This window comes from Hypanus sabinus, chromosome 6, assembly GCF_030144855.1.
Source record: "Hypanus sabinus isolate sHypSab1 chromosome 6, sHypSab1.hap1, whole genome shotgun sequence".
NCBI lineage: Eukaryota > Metazoa > Chordata > Chondrichthyes > Myliobatiformes > Dasyatidae > Hypanus > Hypanus sabinus.
The window spans coordinates 8,512,340-8,532,186 of NC_082711.1; the positions used below are offsets into that span (position 1 = coordinate 8,512,340).

The following is a 19,847-nucleotide window of genomic DNA, read 5'->3' on the forward strand; positions in this document are numbered from 1 at the left end:
AAGTGGGGGACATGGACATTGTGCAGGCAGAAGACATTAGTCTAGTGGGCCATTCGATTATTGATTTACTTTTTCGACCAAAAGGCCTGTTCCTTTGCTGCACTGTTCTGTCCTCCACACAGTTTAGAGTCACAGAGCCCTGCAGAAACAGGACTTGCAGTCCATCTATTGCATGCTGACCCCGTCTCCTGCCTGATCCCATTGGCCTGCCCACCATACCCTTCTCAAGCAATGCATGTACTTATCCAAACTTCCCTTAAATATCTCAATCAAATCTGGATCTACCATAGAGTTATAGAACACTTCAACATAGAAACAGGCCCTTCAGCCCACCTAGTCCATGCCAAACTGTTATTCTGCCTTGTCCCACTGACCTTACCCCTCCCATCCAAAAGTCTCTTAAACGTTACAATTGAACTCGCACCCACCACTTCCGCTGGCAGCTCATTCCACCTCTAAGTGAAGAAGTTACTCTTCAGGTTCCAATTAAATATTTTCACTTAAACCTTTTACCCTCAACCCATGGCCTCTATTTGTACTCTCAGCCAAATCCAGCAGATGACTACTCTGACGTCGTGCTACAGATGTGCAGTAGAGAGCATCCTAGCAAACTGCATCACTGCTTGGTACGGAATCTGCACTGCAGCAGACAGACTGGTCAAAACTGCCCAACGCATTGCCAGCACCAGCCTGTATACAGAAGGGTGCTGGAACAGGGCCATCATGAAGGATCCCACCCACCCTGCTCACGGGCTGTCTGTCCCACTCCCATCAGGGAGGAGGCTACGTAGCATCCACACCAGGACCACCAGACTCAGAAACAGTTACTTATCCCAAGCAGCAAGGCTGATCAACACCCCTACCCACTAACCCACCCCTCCACACCCCCAACCACCATGACTTTATCATTTCCTGTCAGTCATCTTAAGTACAGACACTCCCGGGGCTAGCATCACTTTATGGACAAATGATCAATCTGTGTATCGAAGCGATCTTGTGTATTTACATTCATTGTGTTTTTTTATTACTGTGTTTTTTGTGCTGCATTGGATCCAGAGTAGCAATTATTTTGTTTCCCTTTACACTCGTGCACTGAAACTGAAATTTAACAATCTTGAATCTGTACTGAAGCAGCAACGCAGGTTGACAAGGCGATGAGGGAAGTGTATAGTAGGTTGGCCTTCATCAGGGTGATGCTGAGTACAAGAGCTGGGATGTCATGTTAGAGCTGTTACAAATCCTTGGTCAGACTGCTCTAATAGTTCTGGTAGCCGAAGGATGTGATGAAGTTCAAGGAGATAGGGAACAGAGTCACAAGGGGTTGCCTGGACTAGAGGGCTTGAGTTATAAGGAGGGACTGGACAGGCTGGGACTGCTTTCCCTGAAACAAAGGGGGCTAAGGGATGCATAAAAGCACGGCAGCCTTAGACTGCGTACAGGAGCGAGATTGAAAATCTGACTGAGTGATGCCGTGACAACCTCTCACTCAACTCCAGCAAAACCCAAGAGCTGATTATTGACTACAGGAGGAGGAAGCCAGGGGAATGGAGGTGGCGAGGGCCTGTAACTTTATATTTCTCAGTGTTACCACATCAGGGGATCTGTTCTGGGACCAGCATGTAGGTGCCATCACAGCATGACTACATCCTTAGAAGTTTACCTTGACCCTGCATTTCACCGAAAACTTTGACAAACAGTGGAGAGTATCCTGACCGGCTGCATCGTGGCCTGGTAAGGAAACACCAACGCCCAGGAATGGAAAATATTACAGAAAGTGTGCACTGTACATCACAGGAAAATCCCTCTCCACCATTGAGAACATTTACATGGAGCGCAGCCACCATCGTCAAAGATCCCCACCATCCAGGTCATGCTCTCTTCTCACTAATACTGCAGGCAGGAGGTCTAGAAGCCTCAGGTCCCACACCACCATGTTCAGGAACAGTTATTACCCTTCAACCATCAGGCTCCTAAACCAGTGCGGATAAACACACTCACCTCAACTCTGAACCGACTCTTCACAACTCATATTCTCTGCTTATCTGCACAGTCTTCTGCACACTGTTTGTCAGTATTCGTTTATGTGTAGTTTTTCATAAATTCTATTGTATTTATTTTCCTGTAAATGCCCACAAGAAAATAGATAGATAGATAGATACTTTATTCATCCTCAAGGGGAAATTCAACATTTTTCCCAGTGTCCCATACACTTATTGTAGCAAAACTAATTACATAAGTATTTAACAATATAAATATGATATGCATCTAAAATCACCCTCCCAAAAAGCTTTAATAAATAGCTTTTAAAAAGTTCTTAAATAGTTACTAAAGTGCATTGAGTGGTAACTTAAGCTCAGTCCTAACCCCGGCACTTTAACATGTCTTGCCCCTGGTGGTTGAATTGTAGAGCCGAATGGCGTTGGGGAGTAATGATCTCTTCATCCTGTCTGAGGAGCATTGCATTGACAGCAACCTGCCGCTGAAGCTGCTTCTCTGTCTCTGGATGGTGCTGTGCAGAGGATGTTCAGGGTTTTCCATGATTGACCGTAGCCCACTCAGCGCCCTCCACTCTGCCACCGATGTCATACTCTCCAGTTCTGTGCCCACGACAGAGCCCGCCTTCCTTACCAGCTTATTAAGACGTGAGGCGTCCCTCTTCTTAATGCTGCCTCCCCAGCACGCCACCACAAAGAAGAGGGCGCTCTCCACAACTGACCGATAGAACATCTTCAGCATCTCACTACAAATGAATCTCAAAATAGTATATGGTAACATATATCTTCTTTGATAATAAATTTACATGGAATACAGACCAGTACAGCACAGGAACAGGCCCTTCAGCCCACAAAGTTGTGCCGAACCAATTAAATTAGTAACCACATGGCCAACTAAACTAGTCCACTTTGCCTACTCAATACCCATATCCTTCCATTTCTCCCCCATTCGTGTGCTTAGCTAAACATCCCTTAGAAGACCCTAATGTATCTGCCTCTACCACCACCCCAGGCAGTGCCCAGCACTCTCCCCTCCCATCTCCTTTGAAATTACCCCTTTGCACCTTTAATACATGCCCTCTGGTATTAGACATTTCAACCCTGGGAGAAAGGTACTCTCTGTCTACTCTATCTCTGCCTCTCATAATCTTATAAACCTCTATCAGATCCCCCCCTCAGCCTCCTCCGGCCAAAGTAAACAACGCACATTTATTCAACCTCTTGCGTTTATTCAACGTGTAACACTTACCCAAAAGGCTGGTATATGTCTAGGGGAAACGGAGTTCCAGCCACTAACCAACCCACCTCCCGTACATGCAGGTGCTGTGAGAATCGAGTTTATGCCTCGCGCCTGCAACAGTATCAAATCCACAACAAATACCGTTATGAAATACACTTTAAAGAGTTTACTAAAATTAAAAGAGTAGTAGGCAGTACTATATATATATAAAAGGAAAAAAACAAAAGGCGCCAACTTATCAAAGTTCAGTCTGTTTAGTGCACTCGTTGGAGCTCAATCAACGAACCAATCGACCCATCCGACCGTCGCACCTGGGACCACCCCGGTGGTCTTACGAGCAGTCCAGTACACGTCCACCTTCCTCGGCGTCTTCCTCGGCCTCCTCCTCCCACCAAAAACCCGCGAAAACCCCTCCCCCAAGTTCCCAGCATCGCAAGACACAATAACATTCCCCATTGATTAACAAATGAATACAATTACCATATCAGCCATCCTAAAGTGAAACAACGGCGAGAGAAACACTTATCCGACAAAGAAGCATTCCTGCTCGTAACAAACCATAGAAGCCATTTTGAGTAACATACGCAGGACATTGTACAAACGCATACCCTCTCATCCAGGAAGCATCCTGTTAAACTTCTTAAGGAAAAGAAGGATGTGGAGTTAATGCTGACAAGTAGGATTCATAGAAATATGGATGAGGGATAGCATTGACCCAGTGGGCTGAAGGGTCTCTTTCAGTTTTATTATGCTGCATCCTTGATTAGGCCACAGCTGGAGTATTGCAGTTAATTCTGGTTGCCACATTACAGGAAAGGCGTGGAAGGGTTGGACAGGATGCAGAGGGGTTTACTTGTTGACACAATATGAAGCAGAAATTTAGGGACAATATGGTAGCGTAGCCTTACAGCGCCAGGGACATGGGTTCAGTTCCTCCGAGTCTGTAAAACATTTGTGAGTGTGTGGGTTTCCTCTGGGTGCTCCAGTTTCCTTCCATATTCCAAGGGCATACCAGCTAATTGATCACGTGGGTGTAGCTGGGCGGTGTGGGCTCGTTCGGCCAGAAGGGCTGTTACGATGGTGTATCTCTAAATAAAGTAGCATCAAGATATGATAGCATCATCGAAGAGGCACATGAACAGGTTGGGAAAGGATGTGCAGACAAATGGGGTTCGTTTTAAAATGGCATCGTTCAGTACAGCCATCGTAGCACGTAGAGTATTCTGACTGACTACATCACCGTCTGGCATGGAGGCTCCAATGCACAGGATCAGAAAAGCTGCAGAAAGCTGTAAACTCAGCCAACTCCATCGTGGACACCAGCCTCCCAGCATCGAGGACACCTTCGAAAAGCAGTGCCTCAAGGAGGCGGCAGCCATCTTTAAGAACCCCCATCACCCAGGACCCACCACTCTTCTCATCGCTACCATCAGAGAGGAGGTACAGGAGCCTGAAGACACACACTCAAAGTTTTAAGAAGAGCTTTTTTCTATGCGTTCTCAGATTTCTTTTGTCTTTTACACAGTTTATTTATTTTGTAACTTATGGTTATTTTGATGTGTTGCAATGCATTGCTGCCACAAAACATCACATTTTATGACATATGTCAGTCATAATAAACCTGATTCAGATTCCTCTGCTGTCCTGTTCAATGTTCAGTGCAGGGGGTTCTTTCTCACAGGGTTGAGATGTCCAGTCCCAGAGGATATACATTTAAGGTGAAAGGCGAGAATTTCAAAGGAGGTATGAGGGGCAATTTTTTTTACACTGAGAGTGGTGGGTGCCTTGGGTGGAGGTGGAGGCAGATACTTTTAAGAGAAAGGCACAGGAGCATGTATTGAGCCCCTCTGCACACAGCTGTCCGGTCACTAAAGCATCTGTCAATCATTACCCTTTACTTTCTATATCTGAGCAAATTGTTAATCCAACTCCCCACATTCCCTCTGATCCGTGAACTTTTACTTTCTTCACCAATCTCAAATATTTACTAGAGAGCATCAGAATCAGGTTTAATATCACTGGCATATGTCGTGAAGTTTGTAAGCACCCATACACATGGTGTTGGAAGCTGTGCCCTAAGCAGAACACCACAGGACAGAGGGACAGAATCAGGCCATTCAGCCCATCAAGTCTGCTCTGCATTGGCTGATTTATTTTCCCTCTCCTGCTTTCTCCCTGTAACCTTTGACATCCTAACTAATCAAGAACCTATCCACTTCTACTTTAAATATACTGTACCCAATGACTTGGCCTCCACAGTCTTCTGTGACAATGAGTTCCACAGATTCACCACCCTCTCTGGGTATTAGCGATGACCCAGAAGTCAGGTGGTGACGAGAGGGCGTACAGGAGTGAGATATGCCAACTAGTGGAATGGTGTCATGGCAACAACCTGGCACTCAACATCAGTAAGACGAAAGAGCTGATTGTGGACTTCAGGAAGGGTAAGACGAAGGAACACATACCAATCCTCAGAGGGATCAGAAGTGGAGAGAGTGAGCAGTTTCAAGTTTCTGGGTGTCAAGATCGCTGAGGATCTAACCTGGTCCCAACATATCAATGTAGTTATAAAGAAGGCAAGATAGTGGCTATTCTTTATTAGGAGTTTGAAGAGATTTAGCATGTTAACACACTCAAAAACTTCTTTAATTGTACTGTGGAGAGCATTCTGACAGGCTGCATCACTGGCTGGTATGGAGGGGCTACTGCACAGGCCCAAAAGAACCTGCAGAAGGTTGTAAATCTAGTCAGCTCCATCTTGGGTACTAGCCTACAAAGTACCCAGGACATCTTCAGGGAGCGGTGTCTCAGAAAGGCAGCGTCCATTATTTCAGACCTCCAGCACCCAGGGCATGCCCTTTTCTCACTGTTACCATCAGGTAGGAGATACAGAAGCCTGAAGGCACACACTCAGCGATTCAGGAACAGCTTCTTTCCCTCTGCCATCTGATTCCTAAATGGACATTGAAGCTTTGGACACTACCTCACTTTTTTAATATACAGTATTTCTATTTTTGCACATTTTAAAAAATCTATTCAATGGGCGTAATTGATTTACTTGTTTATTTATTATTTTATTTTATTTATTATTTTTTCTCTGCTAGATTATGTATTATGTACTATGTACTGCTGCTGCTAAGTGAACAAATTTCACGTCACAAGCTGGTGATAATAAACCTGATTCTGATTCTATTGGTATATTATCACACACAGTGAAAAGTTTATTTTGCATACTGTTCATACATATCAAATCATTACACAGTGCCTTGTCCATAAGAAATCCCTCCTCATCTCTGTTCTAAAGCGATAACCTTGTAATCTGAGACTGTGCCCTCTGGTTCTAGACTCGCCCACTATAGGAAACATCCTCTCCACAGCCACTCTATCTCTGTCCTCTGGTTCTAGACTCGCCCACTATCGGAAACATCCTCTCCACATCCACTCTATCTGTGTCCTCTGGTCTGAGACTCGCCCACTATAGGAAACATCCTCTCCACAGCCACTCTAACTGTGTCCTCTGGTTCTAGACTCGCCCACTATAGGAAACATCCTCTCCACAACCACTCTATCTGTGTCCTCTGGTCTGAGATTCCCCCACTATAGGAAACATCCTCTCCACAGCCTCTCTATCTGTGTCCTCTGGTCTGAGATTCCCCCACTATAGGAAACATCCTCTCCACAGCCATTCTATCTGCGTCCTCTGGTCTGAGACTCCCCCACTATAGGAAACATCCTCTCCACAGCCTCTCTATCTGTGTCCTCTGGTCTGAGACTCGCCCACTATAGGAAACATCCTCTCCACATCCACTCTATCTGTGTCCTCTGGTCTGAGATTCCCCCACTATAGGAAACATCCTCTCCACAGCCATTCTATCTGTGTCCTCTGGTTCTAGACTCGCTCACTATAGGAAACATCCTCTCCACATCCACTCTATCTGTGTCCTCTGGTTCTAGACTCGCCCTCTATAGAAAACATCCTCTCCACATCCACTCTATCTGTGTCATCTGGTTCTAGACTTGCCCACTATAAGAAACATCCTCTCCACATCCACTCTATCTGTGGTTCTAGACTCACACACTATAAGAAACATCCTCTCCACAGCCACTCTATCTGTGTCCTCTGGTTCTAGACTCGCCCACTATAGGAAACATCCTCTCCACAGCCACTCTATCTGTGTCCTCTGGTCCTAGACTCCCCCATGATAGGAAACATCCTCTCCACAGCCACTCTATCTGTGTCCTCTGGTTCTAGACTCGCCCACTATAGGAAACATCCTCTCCAAATCCACTCTATCTGTGTCCTCTGGTCATAGACTCTCCCACTATAGGAAACATCCTCTCCACATCCACTCTATCTGTGTCCTCTGGTCATAGACTCTCCCACTATAGGAAACATCCTCTCCACATCCACTCTATCTGTGTCCTCTGGTCATAGACTCTCCCACTATAGGAAACATCCTCTCCACATCCACTCTATCTGTGTCCTCTGGTCATAGACTCTCCCACTATAGGAAACATCCTCTCCACATCCACTCTATCTGTGTCCTCTGGTCATAGACTCTCCCACTATAGGAAATATCCTCTCCACATCCACTCTGTCTGGTAGGCCTCCATTGGTCAGAGTTGACCATGGTTGTTGTATCCTAGCTATCTAAATACACAATTAACAAAATGGAGAACAAGCAATAGGCTCCCCCTCTCCACACAGCAGATGAATCCAAAGGAACGGCAGAGTTTGGCACCAGTGGCATTACAGGAGTTACCTGTCAGTGTTGAACTTTACGCCAGGCTTAGTAGTTGAGACACACATGAAGGCCAGGAGCTGGACTTGGTTGTCAGAGGCTAATTGAGGCACACACCTTTGGGAGCATTTAATAGGCAATGGGAGCTTATCACCACTACAACAACCTTAAGGCACCTGCTCTATCTAGGCCTTTCAATATTCAAGAGGTTTCAATGAGATTTCCCCCCTCCCCCACCCCCTTTTCTAAACTCCAGCGAGTAGAAGCCGTCAAACACTCGAACGATTGATATATCGAGTTCACTGTGACCCTACACAGCTCTCTGGGAAGGATACGGGGCGGGAGTGTGGTTGAGTTAAGGGATAGATGGCTACCCCAGTACCAAAGCAGCAATCTATCTGATCTTTGTCTCGTTATAAAGTTTTATCACTCCCCTCTTTGATAATGTTCTTATTATTGAGAAATGCGGCGGATCAGCCGGTTTTCCCACATTCTCCAGAGCAGTACATATTCATTCATAATTGGGAATGAAACTGCACGTGGTTTCATCGGCCCTCCCATTACTGAATGAATATTTCTGAATGGTCGCCCTTTTTGCACGGTGCATTTATTTCAATACATTTCTTTTTGTAACTTATAGAATTTTATGTATTGCGACGGATTACTGCCGCAAGACAAATTTCACGACCTATGTCGGTGATGATAAACATTCTGATTCCGATCTGAGGTCAGAGCCGCCGCTTGTCGAGTCTGTAAGTACAGTTTTTGCACTCCAGCTCACAGCGGCGATTTGCCAAAAATCCAGGGTTACCAAGGAGATTCCAGGAACTGAAGATAATCCTCCATTCAACCCGGAAGGATTCTTCCATTGAACCTCGCCAGTTATTGTTTTGGAATTAAAGGACATGATGAATGGAAAGTGTATTTTGGGGACCATAAGATATAGGAGCAGAATTAGGCCATTTGGCCCATCGAATCTTCTCCGCCACTCAATGCACCACACACAAAATGCTGGAGCAACTCGACAGGTCAGGCAGCGTCCATGGAGAGGGATAAACAGGTTTTCCCATTGCTTACATGTTGCCAGACCTGCTGACTTCCTCCAGCACCGCGTGTGTGTGTGCTGCACCCATCTTTGAGAAAGTGCGGGTCATTGCTAAAGAACAACATTTTAAAAAATCAGCAGCGACGTATTTCTGAGGCGCTGCGACTAGCTTGAACGTACCTGCGAAGGGGAGAGGGTCCGAAACTTCAGGGTGAAACCCTCCGCTTGTTTGACATTACCCCTCCCCATGGCGTAAGCCGTGCCGTCAGACGGCGCAAGCCGAGTGGAGAACGCAGCTGCCAGTCAAAGCCCTACGCCCGCCCCGTCCCCGGCTTGGCCTCGGGCCCGCCCGCCCCGTCCCCGGCTTGGCCTCGTTTATTCCCAAACCTGTTGTTCGATGGCGTGTAGGCTGAGCCTCAGCTGTACTAGCCTACCCGCCATCGAGGACATATAGACAGAAAACGGCCGGCAACTTCATGAAGGATCTCATCCACCCTGCTCACGGACTGTTTGTCTCACTTCCATCGGGGAGGAGGCTACTTAGCATCCACACCAGGCCCCCAGACTCAAAAGCAGATGCTTTTCCCATGCGGTAAGGATCAACACCTCCACCCACTGACCCACCCCTCCACGCCTAATTTATCATTTCCTGTCAGATTCACCTGACCTACAGACAGTCTTGTGCCTAGTGGACAGACAATCAATATATATATGTATCTTATGTATATAAATACATAAATATCTTATGTATTTATATATATTGTCTTTTTTGTGTTCTTTATCTTATTGTGCTTTTTGTGCTGCATGAGATCCAGAGTAACAATTTCATTCTCCTTTACACTTGTGTACTGGAACTGACATTAAACAATCTTGAATCCTGTATGTGATTGCATCCAATGTTGATGTCCATTTAGAACAGAAATGAGGAGGAATTTCTTTACCCAGATGGTGGTGAATCTATGGAATTCATTGCCACAGATGGCTGTGGAGGCCAAGTCATTGGGTATATTTAAAGTGGAGGTTGAGAGGTTCTTGATTAGTCAGGGTGTCAAAGGTTACGGTAAGAAGGCAGGAGAATTGGGTTGAGTGGGATAGTAAATTAGCCATGATGGCATGGTGGAGCAGAATGGCCTAATTCTGCTCCCATGTCTTATGGTATACCAATTCTTTTCAAAATATGTACAGGGAGGTTCAAGTATATTCACCAAGATTCCTAAATTAGTTTCCAAGCAAGAAAAATACACAACTGCAGATGCTGGAAATCACCAACACGGACTCTGTCCAGCCCTCTATGTGAGCTTTTTCTGCGCTCACTACAGAACAGAAACAGGCCCTTCAGCCCACCTCATCAATGCCGATTAAAGTTCCCCTCTAAGGTGCCCACGTTTCGCCACATACCCTTCAAAATCTTTCCTATCCATGTACCTGTCCAAATGTTGTTAATGGCCCTGCTGCAACCATTTTCCTCGGGCAGCTTGTTCCATGTGCTCACCACACTCTGAGGGAAAAAAAGATGCCCCTCAGATCCCTATTCAATCTCATTCCTCTCACATTAAACCTTTTCCCTCTTGTTATCTAATTTTTCAACTCTGGGAAAGAAAATTATGCACATTCACCCATTCTATGCCCTTGATGATAGTATACAGTTTTATACAATTAGCCCTCATTCTCCTACACTCCAATGAATGAAGTCCCAACCTGCCCAGCCTATCTCTGTAATTCAGTTCTCAAGTCCTGGCAACATTGTCTTAAATCTCCTCTGCTCCCTTTCCAGTTTAGTGACTTTTCCCTACAACAAGGTAACAAAACTGAACACAATATTCCAAAGCAATACACATAATGAAAGGTCTTGGCTCAAAACGTTGACTGTTTATTCATTTCCATAGATGCTGCCTGACTTGCAGAGTCCCTCCAGCATTTTGTGTGTGTCACTCTGGACTTACAGCATTTGCAGACTCTCTTGTGTTTACAATATTCTGAGTATTTATTATTTTATAAAATGGTTATTATTCTATTATGGATTTATTGAGGATACCCACAAGAAAACGAATTTCATGGTTGTATATGGTGACATGTATTTACTCTGAACTTTGAAATGTGGCCTTGTCAATGTCTCCTTAAAATGAGCCTCTGAACCTCTCTCTGTAACTGGACCCTTGACTTCCTGAGCAGCAGATCTCAGTTGGTAACAACATCTGCTCCTTCCATGCCTAGTCCATTGCTCTAGTCCCTGCGTGGCTAAGCTCAGCTCCGATGCCGTCTTCAGATTGGCCAATGACGCTGTTGTGGACGGGCGAATCACAGATGGTCATGAGTCAGCTTACCAGAGTGAGATAGGTCGTCTGGTTGGGTGGTGCCTCGAACTCTCATTCAGTGTCAGCAGAACAAAAGAGCTGTTTACTGATGACAGGAGGGTGACCGTGGACCACTCTACATTGGGGATTAGCAGTGGATAATATTGGCAGCTTTAAATTCCTGGGCATTAACGTACCTGCTGACCTGTCCAGGGCCAGGCACAAGGAAGATGTCTTTACTTTACTTTACTTTCTTTGTCTTTACTTTCTTGGAAGATTAGTGAGGTTCAGTTTATCTCCAAACACTCTAGCAAACTTCTACAGATGTCCTGTTGAAAGTGTCCAGATTGGTTGCATCATGGTCTGGTGCAGCAATTTGAATGCGCAAGAAGCTGCAGAGAGTAGCATACTCAACTCAATACATCACGGGCACATTCCTCCCCACCGTCGGGAGTAAGTACAGGAGGCACTGCCTCAATAAGGCAGCATCCTTCATCAACGATCCCACCACCCGAGCCATGCCATCTTCTGACAGCTCCCATCGGGCAGGAAGAACAGAAGCCTTAAGTCTTACACCACCAGGTTCAGGAACAGCTACTTCCCTTCAACCATTCAGTTCTTGAACCAACTGGCAAAAGCCTAATAAGCACTTCAGTACAGCAATACTAGTACCACTTTGTACTAAGGTGTCTTTATATTCCGTTTAATTCCTTTAGTATAAAATTTGTACTTATTTTGTTTCATGTTTTTCTCGTGAATGTTGTTTATCTCTTGCTCGGCTTGATGCTGCTGTAAGGAAGCTTCTCATTACATCTGTGCAGACATGTACTTGTGTGCAGGATACAGACAGCCCAGACCTGCTATAAACTGACTCTAATAATCATTGCTGGCAGTGGATGCCTCCTCTACAGTCATAGAGACAGCAGCACAGAAACTGACCTTTCGGTTGTCACCTCACGGTGGATCTGTCTGTTTTCATTCCCATTTACCAACCCCCTGGCTCAGAGCCTCACACACCTCAGCAAATGAAAACTCTTACATTTCTGGCAAGTTAGTTGTCAGGGTGCGTGGTTACGCTTGTTGTTAAGGTGTTTCATGGGGTGCTTCAGTAACCTTTTCATGTAACTCTCTTTACAATTCTCTCTCATTCACTCTCCCATCCTCTCTCTATCTCCGTCTCTTCCTCTTTATCTTTCTACACGGAGCACCGCTGCAGGACAGCAACGACCATCATCAATGACCCCAGCACCCAGAACATGCTCTCTTCTCGCTGCTGCCATCAGGAAGAAGGTACAGGAGCCTCAGGAACAGTTAATAACCCCCAACCATCAGGCTCTTGAACCAGAGGGGATGACTTCACTCACCCTCTCATTGAAATGTTCCCACAACTTTCAAGGACTCTACATCTCACGCTCTCGACATTTAATGCTTATTCATTATTATTCTTTCTTTTTGTATTTGCACACTGGTTGAACGCCCAGGTTGGGCGGTCTTTCATTGATTTAGTATGGTTATTACTCTATGGATTTATCGAGTATGCCCGCTGGAAAATGAATCTCAGGGTTGTATATGGTGACATAATAAGTTTACTTTGAATTCCGAACTCACTGTTCCGACCTCTCTCTCTCTCGTCCACTCAGTCTATCACAGATCCACGCGTCGCTCGCCTTCCCCGACTCTGGACGTTGCAAACGCTCGGCTCGCACGGACACTCCACCTTGGTCACATGGACGCGCTGGAACAAGTCAGTTAAAAGCAACAGGCCGCTCCCTCTCCCCGCTGAACCGTGAGCTAATGATTTAAGGGGTGGTCGCCGTTTGTCCAGACTCACTGTGAGGCAATTAAATAAATTTTCAGCGACAGCAGGAACAAGTTTTCCAAAGAAAAATCCCTGAATTGCCTCACAACTGGTTACCGGCATCGCCGGCAGTTTCCTCATTCCTGCATTGCAACTTTTCACGCTCTATTTTTAGCTGTACCCAGGCCGATTCACGCTTCCTCCATGTCGTTACTCAAGTTGAGTAAGAAGTTTACGTCCCGGGAAACTCTGGAGGCAGAACCGGGATCCACACGCCGAATAACGATCATTAAACTAATGAATACCCTGCCAGCATCGAGGTCTCGTCAAGCATTGCAGCAGGCATTTTGAAGTATATTTTATTAAGTAATTTGTTATAATATTTTATTTTATGTGCCGTGAGTGATATGTATTATGGGTACATCGTGGTTCGCAGGATCGTTGTTTCATTTGGTTGTGTATATGTACAGTCAGATTACAATAAACTTGGGCTTGAACTCGCACATATTCTGGTGCAGTGTGGGCAAGAGGACGTGGTGGTAAACGTTCCCTCTACTTTCTACACCAGCCATCGCTCAGAGCAGGAAACTTACACAGCCTGAACCCGTGCGGGGCTTTTTTTTATGTAGTATGAATATTTAGAATGGACATTGAAGAATCACATACTTGTTGTTAATTGAAGGGTATAATGAAGGACAGCACAACAAAGAAGATGTTTCATGTTTCATTGACCTTTTCTCGCCTGACTTGCGACGACAAAGGCAACATTTGAGTGACACACCCCCGCGCTTGCTGAGAGGGAACAGTAGTGGTGGCTGTGGTCGGTGTTTGGGTCCGGTCTTTCGGCCCAGTGTCCCTGCGGGCCATTCGGCAAGGCATTGGTTTATTCCTGTCACAGTGAAAAGCTTGTCTTGCAAGCTGTTCATAGAGACCAGATCATTACACTGTGCATTGAGGTAGGTCAAGGTAAAACAGTAACAGAATAAAGTGTGACAGTTAGAGAGAAAACACAGCGCAGGCACACGGTAAGCTGCAAGATCAAGAGTCGGTCGTACCGTACTGAGGGACTGTTCAACAGTCATATAGCAGAGGGCTGCCCCCGCCACATCCATAAGTTGTGTTGGTTGTTAGCACATTTCATTGTACACCTGACAAGAAAATTAATCTGAATCTGAAGTGGGCCCGGGGGCTAACTGGGCCGGTTACCGTGCCGCATCTCCAAAATAAAAATAAAAGACACGAGATTTAGCAGATGCTGGAAATCCAGAGCAAAATGCCGATGATCTCGGCCTGTAACACCGGATCTTTACTCCTCAAGGACTATCATCAGAGAAGCCCACCGCCCAGGCCAGGCTCTCTTCTCACTGCTGCCATCGGGAAGGAGGTACAGGAACCTCAGGACTCACGCCACCAACTTCGGAAAGTTATTACCCTTTAACCACCAGGCTCCTGAACCAACTTCATTCAACTCGAACACAGCAGACGCTGGAAATTCAAGCAACACACACAAAATGCTGGTAGAACGCAGCAGGCCAGGTAGCATCTGCAGGAAGAAGTACAGTTGACGTTTCAGCTTGTCCCTGCCCCACCAAACCCATTTCTGCATACCTCAACACTGTTTTATTACCGCCCCACCACCGTTCAATCCATTCCCACCAATGTTGGTGAACATTCTTATGCTTTGAATTTTTTCAATGATTTTAAGTTCCCTGGCCCCCACTGCCTTATTTTCACCATGGACGTCCAGTCCCTATATATCTTCATCCCCCACCAAGAAGGTCCAGTACCCTTCTACCACCACCACCACCGGGCCGAGACCCTTCATCAAGACTAACTGAAAGAAGAGATAGTAAGAGATTTGAAAGTGGGAGGGGAGGGGGGAGACCTGAAATGATAGAAGAGGGGGTGGGATGAAGCTAAGAGCTTGCAAGCTGATTAGCAAAAGGAATACAGAACTGGAGAAGGGGGAGGATCATGGGACGGGAGGCCTCGGGAGAAAGAAAGGGGGAGGGGAACACCAGAGGGAGATGGAGAACAGGCAAAGAGTGATTGTGAGAGGGACAGAGAGAGAAAAGGGAAAATAATAAATAAATAAATAGATAAATAGATGGGTAGGTTGGTAGATAAATAAATATGATAAGAAGAGGAGGAGGGCATTAACGGAAGTTAGAGCAGTCAATGTTCATGCCATCAAGTTGGGGGCTACCCAGCCGGTATATAAGGTGTTGTTCCTCCAACCTGAGTGTGGCTTCATCTTGACAATACAGGAGGCCATGGATAGACATATCAGAATGGGAATGGGACGGAGAATTGGAATGGGACGGAGAATTAAAATGTGTGGCCACTGGGAGATCCTGCTTTTTCTGGCAGACAAGAGCGTAGGTGCTCAGCGAAATGGTCTCCCAGTCTGCATCGGGTCTCACCAATATATAGAGGGCCACACCGGGAGCATCGGACACAGTATACCACACCAGCCGACTCACCTGGAAGGACTGTCTGGGGCCCTGAATGGTGGTGAGGGAGGAAGTGTAAGGACAGGTGTAGCACTTGTTTAGCTTACAAGGATAAGTGCCAGGAGGGAGATTGGTGGGAAGAGATGGGGGGGGGGGGGACGAATGAACAAGAGAGTCGCATAGGGAGTGATCCCTGTGGAAAGGGGGGGGAAGGGAAAGATGCCACATCTGCTCTCAGGATGAGGCTTTTCATTCCAGGACAAAGGAGATGTCTTCCCTTTTTAAAGAAAGGGGCTTTGCTTCCTCCACCATCAACTCTGCTCTCAAACGCATCTCTCCTATCTCATGCACATTTGTTCTAACCCCATCCTCCCACCACCCCTCTCGGGATAGGGTTCCCCTTGTCCTCACCTGCCACCCCACCAGCCTCCGGGTCCAACGTATAATTCTCCGTAACTTCCGCCACCTCCAATGGGATCCCACTACCAAGCACATCTTCTCCCCCCCCCCCCTTTCACAGCATTTTGTGTATATCACTCATCTCAACTCTGAATTGATTCTACAACCTATGGACTTTTAATGACTTTACAACTCATGTGCTCAATGAGTACATGGTGACATTTACCTATTTTGATAATAAATTTACTTTCAACTCTGCATAGATGTTGCCTGACCTGTTAAGTTCCTACAGAATTTTGTGTGGTGCTCTAAAATTTTAAAAAATGCAGACTTTTACGTGCATTCAAAGCTCAAAGTAGATTTATTATCAAGTACATATATATTTCAAACAAGAAAAAATCTGCAGATGCTGGAAGTCCAATTAACACACACAAAATGCTGGAGGAACTCAGCAGGTCAGGAAGCATCGTTTCGGGCCAAGACCCTTCATCGGAAATGGAGAAAAAAGATGAGAAGTCAGAGTAAGAAGGTGGGGAGAAATACAAGTTAGCAGGTGATAGGTAAAATGGGGGAGGGGTGAACTAAGAGCTGGGAAGTCAATTGGTGAAAGAAATAAAGGGCTGTAGAAGAAATCTGATAGGAGAGGACAGAAGGTCATGAAAGAAAGGGAAGGGGGGAGGTAAAATACAAATTATCAATAAAAACAAGCAAAATAATAATAATAAATAAATAAGCAATAAATACAAAGAACATGAGATAGAGTATCCTTGAAAGTGAGTCCATAGAATGTAAGAAGAGTTCAGTGATGGGTTGAGTGCCGTTATCCCCTCTGGTTCAAGTTGAGGGGTAATAACTGTTCCTGAATCTGGTGGCGTGGGTCCTGAGACTCCTGTACCTCCTTCCTGATAACAGCAGTGAGAAGAGAGCATGGTCTGGGTGGTGGGGATCCCTGATGCTGGATACTGCTTTCCTTCAACAATGCTCTATGTAGGTGTGCTCAGTAGTGGGAGGACTTTACCCGTGATGGACCAAAACAAAAACTGTTTAATTCCAAAAATCTGGCAAGGTTCCATGAAAAGCAACAAAGAATTCTCTCAGCTGAATCAAGGATTATCTGTATTTCCTGGAGCATTTGTGGTAACCTTGTTGCATTGGCAGCTCTTTTGGACGAAAACAGTAAGTTTCACTGCTGTAAAATGAGGGCACCAGTTATAATGCAAATCCCGTACAGCACACTGACAGAGCCGAAAAGGGGTGGTTCTTTCTAACCTCAGAGAAGAATCAGAATATTATCACTTGAGAAATCATAAACATGACAGATTCTTCAGATGCTGGAAATCCAGAGCAACATACACTAAATGCTGGAGGAACTCAGCAGGACAGGAAGCATCTAGGGAACAGAATAAACAGTCGACGTTTCAGGTGGAGACTGGAAAGGAAGGGGGAAGTCACAAGAATAAAAAAGGTAGGGGGTGGGGAAAGTGACAATTTATGTTGAGAAATCTGGTTTGTCAAAATATAGTATATCAATAAATAAGAGGGCAAAAAGAGCAATGGAGACTGTGTTCATTCAAAAATCTGAGGGCCACTGAAACCACGTGCTCCACAATTGTGAATAAATTATAAACAGGGTGGGCGGATGTGGGAAAACCAGCTGATCTGTCCCATTTTTCAATTATATGAACACCATCAAAGAGGAGTGATAAAATATCGACATATTTTACGAGACAAAGAGCAGATAGATTGTTGCTTTGGTTACAGGGGTAGACATCTATCCCACACCACAATCACACCTCCACCCCCATCCCTTCCCAGAGAACCATGTAGAATTACAATGAACTTGATACATTTGATGGCTCTGGGCCTGTATTCCCCAGTTTAGAAGGATGATGGGGAAAATCTCACTGAAACTTATCAAATATTAAAAGACCTTGAGTGGATGTGGAGAGGATATTTCCTATAGTTGGAGGACCTAGGACCAGATGGCACAGCCTCAGAATGCAAGAACATCCCTTTAGAAGAGATGAGGAGGAATTTCTTTAGGCAGAGGTGGTGAATCTGTGTAATTCATTGCCATGGGTAGCTGTGGAGGCCAAGTCATGGGGGCCTCCCAGGGCTGCGTGCTCAGTCCACTGCTGTTGTCTCTGCTGACCAGCAACTGTGCTGCACCACACAGCTCGAACCACATCATAAAGTTCGCCGATGACACAACTGTGGTGAGTCTCAGCAAGAACGATGAGTCAGCGTACAGAGAGGAGGTGCAGCGGCTAACGGACTGGTCTCTTAATGTGAACAAAACAAAAGAGATGGTTGTTGACTTCAGGAGGGCACAGAGCGACCACTCTCCACTGAACATCGACGGCTCCTCAGTAGAGATCATTAAGAGCACCAAATTTCTTGGTGTTTACCTGGCAGAGAATCTCACCTGACCCCTCAACACCAGCTCCATAGCAAAGAAAGCCCAGCAGCGTCTCTACTTTCTGCGAAGGCTAAGGAAAGTGCATCTCCCACCCCCCCATCCTCATCACATTCTACAGGGGTTGTATTGAGAGCATCCTGAGCAGCTGATCACTGCCTGGTTAGGAAATTGCACCAGCTCGGATCACAAGACCCTACAGTGGATAGTGAGGTCAGCTGAGAAAATCATCGGAGTCTCTCTTCCCGCCATTTACACTACACGCTGCATCTGCAAAGCAAACAGCATTATGAAGGACCCCACTCACCCCTCATATAAAACTCTTCTCCCTCTTGCTATCTGGGAAAAGGCAACAAAGCATTCGGGCTCTCACGACCAGACTACGTAACAGTTTCTTCCAAGCCATCAGACTCCTCAATACCCAGAGTCTGAACTGATGCCAACTTACTGCCCTCTACTGTGCCTATTGTCTTATTATTTATTGTAATGCCTGCACGGGTTTGTGCACTTTATGCAATCCTGGGTAGGTCTGTAGTGTAGCTTTTTTTTTGTCTGTGTTGTTTTTATGTAGTTTAGTGCAGTATTTGTACTGTTTCATGTAGCACCAAGGTCCTGAAAAATGTCTCATTTTTACTGTGTACTGTACCAGCAGTTACGGTCGAAATGACAATAAAAAGTGACTTGACTTGACTATTTAGAGTGTGGCTGGTTCTTGATTAGTCAGGGTGTCAAAGGTTAAAGGGTGAAGACAAGGGATTGACAGAGATAATAAATCAGCCATAAAGGAATGGCAGTGCAGATGGCTCAATTCTGAACCTAAGTCTTATGATCTTGAACTTGACTGGGGACAGGTGAGGCCTTTAAGTCTCCTGAACACTGCCTCATTATTCCTTTGGTTTTGCACTATATATTTTTGTAATTTGTGTTAATCTTAAGTCTTTGTACTGCTGCCACAAAAGCTAGTTTCCTGTGATATTAAATGGATTCAGCTTCTGGAGCTCATGTTGGCTTATTAGAGTCCTCTGCAATTAATCCATTCGGAGCAGAGGGATGGAGCTAATTGAAAATATGACCAAGAAACAACATTCCAGATCAGCATCAGGTTTAACACCACTGACAAATGCTGGGAAATCTGTTGTTTGAGAAATCAGTACTAGCTTAATGTGTGATTGGCTGGGACAAGCAAGACATGGCTTCAGTTATCAGCCAACGCTTTCATCCAAGTGAAGGTGATAGGTGGTGAACTTAGTCAACAAGAAAAGGGAAACAAATACAAGGTTTAGGAGCTAAAGATCAGAGTCCTTACGGAAGGAATGAGGAGTGAATTCAAGAGCCAGTGGAGGCAATGAAAAAATCTTTGGCAAATTGGATTAAAGATAATCCCACAGCACTCTATACTTTTGTCAAGAGCCAGAGATTAACTAGGGAAAGACAGGACCACAAGGATAAAGGAAAGAACATGTGTA

The 19,847-nt window shown here is 45.5% G+C and overlaps 1 protein-coding gene and 1 long non-coding RNA gene across 6 annotated transcripts in view; one reads left to right on the forward strand and one right to left on the reverse strand.

The window, feature by feature from the left end:
* Positions 1–13,072, reverse strand: part of LOC132395288 (riboflavin transporter 2-like) — a 38,107-nt gene extending 25,035 nt beyond the window's left edge. The window contains exons 1-2 of one of the 5 annotated variants that reach the window (XM_059971651.1): positions 12,924–13,049; positions 3,244–3,345 (exon numbers count right to left, since the gene is read on the reverse strand). The gene's annotated coding sequence lies outside the window, so the exon portion shown is untranslated. Of the gene's footprint in view, positions 1–1,998; positions 2,126–3,243; positions 3,346–9,201; positions 9,226–12,923 lie in introns of those variants that run through there. The other 4 variants (XM_059971652.1, XM_059971657.1, XM_059971656.1 and 1 more) reach the window with 4 other exon arrangements.
* LOC132395290 (uncharacterized) lies at positions 9,354–13,616 on the forward strand. Its single transcript, XR_009512558.1, has 2 exons — positions 9,354–9,613; positions 12,956–13,616. It is a non-coding gene; the product is annotated as an uncharacterized LOC132395290 (long non-coding RNA).
* The last annotated feature ends 6,231 nt before the right edge of the window (positions 13,617–19,847 follow it).